The sequence below is a fragment of the Alligator mississippiensis genome, chromosome 1 (genome assembly GCF_030867095.1).
Source record: "Alligator mississippiensis isolate rAllMis1 chromosome 1, rAllMis1, whole genome shotgun sequence".
NCBI classification, from domain to species: domain Eukaryota; kingdom Metazoa; phylum Chordata; order Crocodylia; family Alligatoridae; genus Alligator; species Alligator mississippiensis.
Genome location: NC_081824.1, coordinates 192,459,853 through 192,470,067, shown reverse-complemented (window position 1 = coordinate 192,470,067; position 10,215 = coordinate 192,459,853).

Genomic DNA, 10,215 nt, shown 5'->3' with positions numbered 1-10,215 from the left:
CCTACCTACTCATTGCTAGTCCTCTCCTTCTTCCTCTTGTTCCTCTGCTCCCATCTAAGTCTTCTTCCCCATTGCATCAGATTTCCCTTCATAATTTCTAGTTCTTTCCCAAACATTTCCGCCAGTACCACAACCACATTCAGGTCCAGCTACCCAACTTACCTACAACCAACACACCCCCAGGCTCCTTGTGACACTCTACTCCCACATTCTCCTCCTCTCCCTAACCTAGGCCATGACCCCTCTACGTTTGAATCAGGAAGCTTCCTCCTCTTAGAAACAGCTGGGTAGCACTGAGAGCACTAGAGAGAAAAAAAATCCCCATTTTCATTTTCTGGTACTAGGCATCGAGCCAGGATGGCACACAGTGCCTCAGAGTTGCAATTTCAGGTAAAATCTTACTCAGGCCTGAACCTGGAGCATGCACAACATGAACAGAATCTTTAAGAAATCCATGTATTAAGAGCCAAGACGCCTCCACTAAGCATATATATTAATTGCAGCTTTTCAGAAATGTATAACTTGGTCAAATGTGGGAGGATTTTCAGGGAATGTATAAAAGCATTCAAGCAAATTTCAAGTCTCTCCCTCAAAGAATGTGGGCATTAGAGCTTTATAAGGAAAAGGTCACCCTAACTTTTTGACATGGACAGAAACAATGTATTTTCCATAGCTTTATTCTTGGAAATGGCTAGAGAATTTTCACTCTGAGTTTTCCAGTCAAGACAGAGGGGAAAACTGGCCTGAGGCAGACACCTGACAGAGAAAATTTCAGCCCAAATGATTAGTTTGGCAAGTTATAAACAACTGAGAACAGGGTCTTCTAATGTGTCAGGCAACCTTAATAATAGGTGGTGCTACCAGCCTGCCTATAATTTAGGGAAAGAAAAGTTAATCAAAACATTTCAATAGCTTTGGCATCCTGAAGGAAGTGTGGTTTCAGACCAGCCACACAGGGAGAGGAAGAAAATGGACACATCTTTCCAGTGTGGGCACACCTTAATGATTAGTCACATTACAAAACAAAGCAGTGTGGAGCTATCATGACAGGGAAAAATGTAAAGAACCGATCAGCAGGACAGAGGTGAAAAAATTAGTTAGATACTCAAATGGAGAAAACTGTATGTTGGCTTTTGAATAGCAAATCAAAATAAGCAGCAGAGAGATCCAAGAGGTAATTGAACATTGACCACTGGAAAATAACTGGTTGGCAGCTGCAGTTCACTGAGATTTTTCATTCTGTATTCAAACCAAAGTCAAGTCAAAGCTAGTAAAACTGAGCTCAGGCTAACAACCCAAATTAAACATGTATGTATGGATGTATATATGCATGCATTGAACAACCCAGAATTTAGAAATTCCCTGCCATGGAGAAAGGTTTACACTCAGTTAACACCAACCCTATCTTAATACTAAGGAAAAGAAATGAGAGAAAAACAGATGAAAGTTTATTTTTCTTTTGATAAAGCAAAGTAAATTGAGTTTTGGCAGTGGGCCAGACACCAATCTGACCCTCCCTCAGTACTGTAAATTAATCTTACACTGGATAGGGGGGAAAAATCTGAAAAACTTCCAGAATTCAAGTCCTTTGGCTGAACTTCTCAAAGGTGAATCCCGTAGTGACGTTCCTCTAACTGGACTCTCTCTGTAGGGCCTCTTCCCTATATCACAGGCTTTGGCCTTTGATTCCAGCACATTTTTCTCTTAACCTGGCAATTTAACCTTGCCGCTTCCCTCACTTAAGCACTGCCACCAATGCCTCTAACACCCACACCTTTGAACTGCATGGAGAAGTCCCAGATCTTCACTATGATAACAGAAGAGTAGAATTCAGCCCATATATGCATTTTCTCCCCAGTAGAGCTAGAAATAAAAACCAGTAACTATGATAGAAAAAAGAACTATTGATGATTTGGGCTTTGTTCTCAATTTAAGAAAGAACTCTCCCTGTCTTGCTTGTAAGTGTCATAGTTGGTAGGGTCGGAAGGGACCTGAGCAGATCATCAAGTCCGATCCCCTGCCATGGCAGGAAAGAGTAATGGGGTCAAACGACCCCGGCACGGTGTTCATCAAGCCTCCTTTTAAAGACCCCCAGGGTAGGAGCCAGCACCACTTCTCTTGGAAGTTGGTTCCAGCTCCTAGCCACCCTGACAGTGAAGTAGTGCCTCCTGATGTCTAGCCTGAATCTATGCTCAGTCAACATATGGCCGTTATTGCTTGTTACTCCTGGTAGTGCTTGGGGAAACAGGGACTCTCCCATTGCCTGCTGGTCTCCCTTGGCCAGTTTATAGACAGCCACCAGATCCCCTCTCAGCCTTCTCTTGAGGAGGCTGAACAGGTTCAGGTCCCGTAGCCTCTCCTCGTAGGGCCTGCCCTGCTGCCCCCGATCATGTGAGTGGCCCTCCTCTGGACCCTCTTGATGTTGTCCACATCCCTCTTGAAGAGCGGCGCTCAGAACTGGATGCAGCCTGACCAGTGTTGCACAGAGGGGGAGGATCACCTCCTTGGACCTGCTCATGATGCATCTGTGGATGCTGACAAGGTGCGGTTAGCCTTCCTGACCATGTCCCCACATTGGCGGCCCATGTTTATCTTGGAGTCAATGGTGACTCCAAGATCCTTTTCTGTCTCTGTGCTGATGAGAAGGGAGTTCCCCAGCCTGTAGGTATGCTGCTGGTTCTTCCTCCCCAGGTGCAGTACCTTGCACTGGTCAGTATCTCATCCACCCACCTCTGTAACTGTTCAGATCTATTTGAAGCCTGTCCCTCTCTTCTAGTGTGCCCACTTCTCCCCACATCTTAGTGTCATCCACAGATTTGAACAAGGTGCTTTTCACCCCCTCGTCCAAGTCACTGATGAAGATATTGAACAGTGCGGGCCTGAGGACCGAGCCCTGGGGAACCCCACTGCCCACATCCCTCCAGGTCAAAAATGACCTGTCCACCACCACTCCTTGGGGGTGGCCCTTCAGCCAACCCATCTGATTGCAACCCATCTGACTGTGTAGGCGTCGACACCACAGTCGCCTAATTTTTTAATGAGAATGGGGTGAGAGACAGTGTTGAAGGCCTTCCTAAAGTCCAGAAAGACTACATCTACCACGACATCTGCATCCAAGGATTTTGTGACCTGGTCATAGAAGGCCACCAGGTTGGTCTGACAGGACCTGCCTCTATTGAACCCATACTGATTGCCCCTAAGCATAATTTCCCCTGCTGGTCCCTTGCAGATGTGCTCCTAGATAATTTTCTCAAAGAGCTTTCCCAGGACCAAGGTAAGACTAATGGCCTATAGTTTCCTAGGTCCTCTTTCCTCCCTGTTTTGAAAATGGGGACCACATTGGCCCTTTTCCAGTCCTCTGGCACCTTGCCAGAGCACCATGAGTGCTCATAATGCTGTGCCAGGGGTCCTGCAATGACCTCTGCCAATTCCCTCAGCACACTAGGGTGGAGATCATCTGGACCTGCTGATTTGAACATGTCTAGTCCCACCAGAAGTTCCCTGACTAAGTCCTCACTGATGCTGGGCCTGGCTGCGCCTCCTCTGGGTCTATCCAGGATCCCAGTGGGGGGGGATGTCCCAGTTCCTGCTCAGAAAAATGGAAGCAAAGAATCTGTTAAAGAGGTTAGCTTTGTCATCTGGTGTAACCACCAGATTTCCAAGCGTGTCTGCAGAGGCCCCACATTACTCGGTACCTTCTTTTTACCCCCTATGAAGTTAAAAAAGGACTTCTTGTTATGTTTGATCCGGGTCACTAGTCCCAGTTCCATCTCCGCCTTGGCCTTTCTAACAGCCCCCCCTACAATCTCAAGCAATGATAGGTATAATCCTCTTTGGTGATGGTCCCTCCCATCCATTGGGCGTACACCTCCTTTTTAGCTATGAGACATTCCTGGATGCTTTTGGTGAGCCATGGGGGCTTTTGAGCACTCTTACCCCCTTTGATCCATGTGGGGATTGTCACCCTTTGGGCTTGGAGGATCGTCTCCTGAAGAAGCAACCACTCTTCTTGAACTCCCAAATCCTTTCCCCTCCAGGACCTCAGTGCCTCCCTGACTAGACTCCTTACCTCATTGAAATCCACCCTCCTGAAGGACAGGGCTGCTGCCTTGCTGCAGGCCTTTGACACCCTGCGCTGGATGGTGAATTCGAGTAGGCAATGATCACTATTGCCCAGGTGGTCAAGCACCCGCAGACCCCTCACCTGGTCATCGCCTGTGGCCAGGACCAGGTCCAACAAGGCATTTCCCCTGGTGGGACTGTGCACCTCCTGGGTTAGTTGAAGGTCCTGTAACTCGGCTAGGAACCTATGTGAGCAGTCAGACCTGACTGACTGCTCTTCCCAGCAGATGTCCAGATAGTTTAGGTCACTCAGGATGACCACGTCCTTTGACTTAACTGCCTCTGCGAGCTGACCTGAAAATTCCTGGTCTAGCTCTTCTCCCTGGTTAGGTAGTCTGTAGTAGACCCCCACCATTGGGTCCCTTTCCCCCCGACCCCGTTGTATACAGACCCAGAGCACTTCAGTCTGCCCCTCCTCTGACCCAGTGCTGTTTGCTGAGGATGTGTATTGCTTTTTGACATAGAGCGCCACACTCCCACCTTTCCTCCCTGTTCTATCCCAACTATACAGCCTATAGCCCTTGATGTTTACCATCCAGTCGTGCATTGGATCCCACCAAGTTTCAGTGAGCCCCACTATGTCTGGCTTTGTGTTAGCTAGCAGGAAGGCAAGTTCCTCCTGCTTGTTTCCCATACTATGAGCATTAGTGTAGAGGCATTTAAGGCCTCCTGAGGCCACCACCTCCCCCAATCCCAGGACTGTCCAGGCCCCTGTCTCTTACCTGGGTACTTCTTGTGCTCATCGCCTGTCTTGGCTGGGTTGTTCTTGTGGGTGTGTGTCTCTTGGTTCGGTGTTCCATGGCTCTCTTGGTCCCCTTCCTCCCCTTCCCCAGTGAGCCTAGTTTAAAGCCCAATGAAGGAGATCAGCCAACCTAAAAGAGAACACATGCTTACCTTTGGGGGAGAGGTGAAGCTAATCCCACCCAGGCATGTCTCTTGTTCTGAAGTATGGGTCATGTTCCAAAAAGCCGAAGCCCGCCTCAAGACTCCATTTCCGAAGCCGCAAGTTGACATCCCTGATGCAGGTCTCATGGCATCTTCCACGTCCACTCACTGGAAGGACCAATGAGAAGACCACCTGTGCCCCTGTCTCCTTCAGCTTGCCACCCAGAGCTTGGTAGTCCTTCATCAGGCAATCTGGGCTTTTCCTGGCCGGATCATTAGTGCCCACATGTATTAGGAACATGAGGTAGTAATTAGTGGGCCAGATAATGGACGGGATCATCTCCATCATGTCCTGAATCCGTGCTCCGGGCAGATAGTAGACCTCCCGTGTCATGGGATTCTGGTGACAGCTGGGACCTTCTGTTCCTCTCAGGATTAAGTCACCTATGACGAGTACACAGCATCTCTTCTTCCAGGTCAACTTGCCTCCTTCCACCTATTCTGTGCGTGGAGTGCCTCCTCTCCAGGGGTTTCCTCCTCACCTTCCTCTTCCTCCAATGTCACCAGGGCCTCATACCTGTACCCCAGCTGGACTGGGGGAGCTGATACTGCACCACCACAAGCAGCCCTGGCTCTGGAGGGAACCTTCTGCCATTCTGCTGTAGAGGGCACGCCTGGGGTTCTTCTCCTTTTGGTGCATGGCCCTGCAGGGAAAGGAAATACCCATCAATTTCATCCTCTGCTCCTCTGACCCTCCTCAGCCTGCTAACCTCCTCCTGGAGCTCCCTAACCTGCCCCTCCAAGGCTCTAAGATGGGCACCTGTGGGACAGATGTGGGGGCCCCCATTCCCTGCCCCCCCGGGCATCCCCCACAGGCCAGGGGGCAGGGTGATGCCAGCTCCCCTGTGGGCTCCGTCTGGGTGGAGGCCTCAGAGAAGCCTCGGGTAGACGGCACCCCCTGGGCAGGGGCCCTTGCAGCACTCTGCATCGACACCATTTTTTTTTCAAGTGTGGTGCCTTTGCCTCTCTTGCTGAAAACTTCCTCCTGGCCCCTTCTGCTTGCCCGCTTGCACGAATGCTGGTGCGAACACCAGCGCATCCTCACAGAGTGCGCCTGTTTGCACGCTCTGTTAACACAGTTCCCTGGTGGCTCAGTCAAAAGGGATCCGGGGGGGGCTTCTCTTCCAGATCCACCTCAGCTGCGTCTGCTCCTCCACCCCACTTACCTTAGGGGGATCAGTTGCTGCTGCCCCCTCCACCACCACCACTGCAAGCAATGCTCAGTAAATAACAGCAATATAAACTTTCAGCTACATCAGCTGTGCCTATATCTCCAAGTTGTCCTTTGCTAGATTTTCATGCAAATACTGTATTGGCATTTCCATTTGCTGTAAAACTCAAGCCTCCATAGTCCCCCCTCAGCGTTTTCCCCTCCAGGTTTGATCCTATCATGATATCATATAATGCTAAATCTCAGACTAAAGGAATATTGCCATGAAATCAAACTACAGCATCTGAAATCCCATGTATCAACATCCTGGTGTACACTTCCAGGATTGCAACATGACATGAGCACATTCCTGACCCTTCTGCAGGGAGGGAACCACAGATGTGGCAAAGCAGCAGGTTCCACAGCAGAGGGAAGCACTGCAGAGGGGATGGTGGGTGGCACGGTGCAACTCCACGCCACTGTTCCCCCGTGCACTCAGACATCCTCACAGCCAGATCCAGCCTATAGGTGCCAGGCTGTCCAGCTCTGTCCTAAAATTGTGTTTCTATGCATGCCCAGAAAAAGTCTCACTCATAAAAGATGCCTAGTTCAAGGCACCTAGCTCAAGGGGCAGAAAGAGAGAGGAAGAAGGAGCTTTGACTCCCACAAAAGCATTCCAAACAGGGGGATCCCAAAGGGGTTGAGACCCCTAAGCCCCAAAAGGGGCAGGATTTCAGTCACAGCCCTCTCTTTGGCATTTTCTTTTAGACTGATCTAGGCAGCTTTCCATTCAGCCTGCTGGCTCCTTTGGATCCCATTCTGAAGCACCAAAGTTTCCACATACACTGTATAGGGAGCCAAGGTACCTCAGCATTGAGGCTCTGAATTCCAGCCCAGGGACCAAGCATCTATATGAGTCATTGTGGCTCCTAAGTTTTAAGCACCTACATCCTTTGTTGCATCTAGGAATTTAAGTGTCCACAGCCTTGAAAGCCAACAAAAGATTTTTCAAGCCTGACTGGTTCCAGGAGTGGAGAGGGGTTTCAGGCTTTTTAATAAATCTGAATTGTATAAAACAAAGAGATTTTTCATACAATGATGTAACAACCAATATTTATGCTGGCTGCAATGTTACAGCTACAGTTTCTGTAAGTGGGAGGAAATGTATAGAATCCAATCAAGAGATATTCAAAAATGTTTGTTAAATGTTATGAAAACAAAAAGATTCAGCCCAGGAAATGAGCTTTGCCATCTTGCAACTGTCTGCCATTCTGCAGCCCAGGACCAGCTAAATCTTAAGTTATCACTTTAACCTCCAAGGAAGATGTGGATTAATAAAAGTTAAGGGTAAATTTCAAAAGGGCCTAAGTCACTTGAGAAACCAGGAACTTGCCTCCTTAACTTACGCAGCAGAGCTTTCTAGTACCAGCATATGTACACCAAAAGAAATAGTATTTCTGCCACCAATTGCACCTGCTCCCCAAATAACAGAAGCTTTGCTGGCAGAGGAGTAGGAAGGGCCACACCAGGCATTTTGCCAGTATCAATATATGGGTTATGATCATTCCACACCCCAAACCAATATATCTATTCCAGTGGATTTCATAGATTTCATAGACACTAGGGCTGAAAGGGACCTTGTGAGAACATTGGGTCCAGCCCCTGACCAAAGGGCAGGAAAGTCAGCTGTGGTCAGATGGCCCCAGCAAGGTGAGCGTCCAGGCGTTTCTTGAATGTATCCAGAGTAGGCGCTTGCATCAATTCTTGTGGGGAGTCTATTCCAAACTCTGGAGACTCAGACGGTCAAGAAGTTTTTCCTTATATCCAGTCTAAAATGGTCTTCCAGCAGTTTGTGACTGTTAGACCTTGTCTTCCCTTGGGGTGCCCTGGTAACCAGATGTTCTCCCAGTTCCTGATGCACACCCCTTATGTACTTATAGGCTGGCACCAAGTCACCCCTGAGCCTTCTATTCTCTAGGGTAAAGAGTCCCATGCCTCTCAGCCTCTCCCCATAAGGCCTGCTCTCTTGACCTCTGATCACGTGTGTGGCTCTCCTCTGGAGTCTCTCAAGCTTCTCCACATCCTTTCTAACACGTGGAGCCCAGAATTGGATGCAGTACTCCAGCTGCGGCCTCACCAAGGCCAAGTAAAGCAGGAGGATGACTTCTTGGGTCTTGTTTGAGATGCATCGGTAGATGCAAGCCAGAGTTTTATTTGCTTTGTGGGCTGCAGCATCACATTGGTGGCTCATGTTCAGCCTGTGGTCAATCATGACCCCCAAGTCTCTTTCAGTCATGGTGCTAGTGAGTGTTGCACTGCCAAGCCTATAAGTATAATGTGGGTTCTTTCCCCCAACGTGAAGAACCTTGCATTTCCCTGTGTTGAATATCATCAGGTTTTGATCCATACACCTGGAGAGCCTATCCAGGTCAGCCTGAATCCCCAGCCTATCTTCAAGTGTGGACGCTCTTCCCCAAAGCTTGGTGTCATCAGAGAACTTGGCCAGTCTGCTTCTGACACCAGAGTCCAGATCATTTATAAAGATGTTAAACAGTACAGGTCGGAGAACAGAGCCTTGGGGGACACCACTGGTCACTGAGTGCCATGTTGATTCAGTTCCATCAACTATCACTCTCTGGGTCTGACTTCAGAGCCAGTTCCCCAGCCATTGGACTGTAGGGTAGCCAAGGCCGCAGTTGGCCAATTTTTCCATGGGGACATCATGAGAGACCAAGTCAAAGGCTTTTTTGAAAACCAAGTATATGACATCAACCTCTTCTCCCTTGTCCAGGTGATGCATCACCTGGTCACGGAAGGAAATGAGATTGGTCAGGCAAAACCTACCTGCACTGAAGCCAGCTTGGCTGTCTCTCAGAATGTTGCCTTCTGTTAGCCTGTTGTTGCTGGATTGTTTGATATTTTTTTCTAAGATCTTTCTAGGGACTAAGTTCAAACTGATTAGCCTGTAGTTCCCTGGATCTTCCTTCCTTCCTTCCTTCCTTGAAGATAGGCACCACATTGGCCCTCTTCCAATCTTCTGGAACCTCTCCCAATTACAGGTGTATGATCTCCCTTACCCTGGTAATCCTGCGTCCTGTCAGGCGGGGTGATCCCCTTGGGCTGGCGGAAAACTGACACACAATAGTCATTAAGGAGATTATCTTTTTCCTAGGTGTTGGTTGTCAGCTGCCCCATTTGGTTCAGCAGGGGTCCAATGTCGCCCTTGTTTTTTTTTCCAACTTCATATGTATCTGAAGAAGAACTTTTTATTGTCCTTGATTCCTGTAGCCAGTTTGAGTTTGGTTTCAGCCTTGGCTTTTCTGGTCCACTCCCTACAGGTGCGGGCCAGTGCTGCATAATCCTGCTTAGTGTTATTTCCCAACTTCTGTCCCAACTTTATGTCCTCTCTTTTCAGATTCAGGATGTCCATGGGTTCCCTATTGAGCCAAGGGGGTCTCCCAGCCCTTTTGCTACCTTTCCTATGCACTGGAATGGACTTACCTTGTGCTATTAGGATTGCATCTTTCAGGAATGACCATTCATCATGGACTCCCCTCCCTGTCAGATCGTGATCTCTCAGGGCCTCAACAACCAATCTCCTGAGCTTGTGAAAGTCAGCTTCCCTAAAGTCAAAGATTTCTGCATTGCTGACTGATTTGCCAGTTTTGTGATGGATAGAGAAAGTGATCAACTCGTGATCACTGTCACTTAGCTTCCCTTCAATCCTCAGGTCACTCGCTAGATCATCCCCTTTGGCCAAAACCAGATCCAGCAGTGCCTTACCTCTTGTTGGCCCATAGACTTCTTGAGTCAGATAGAGCTCATCACTGCAAGCAAGGAAGTTTCATGGCCGAATAGATTTGGCTGAGTGCTCTTCCCGTGAGATGTCATGGGTGGTTGAAGTCACCCATGACAACCATGCACTGAGTGTACAGCCCCTGCCGGATCCCTAGAGAATTCATGGTCAAGCTCGTCCTCCTGGTTAGGAGGTCTGTAAT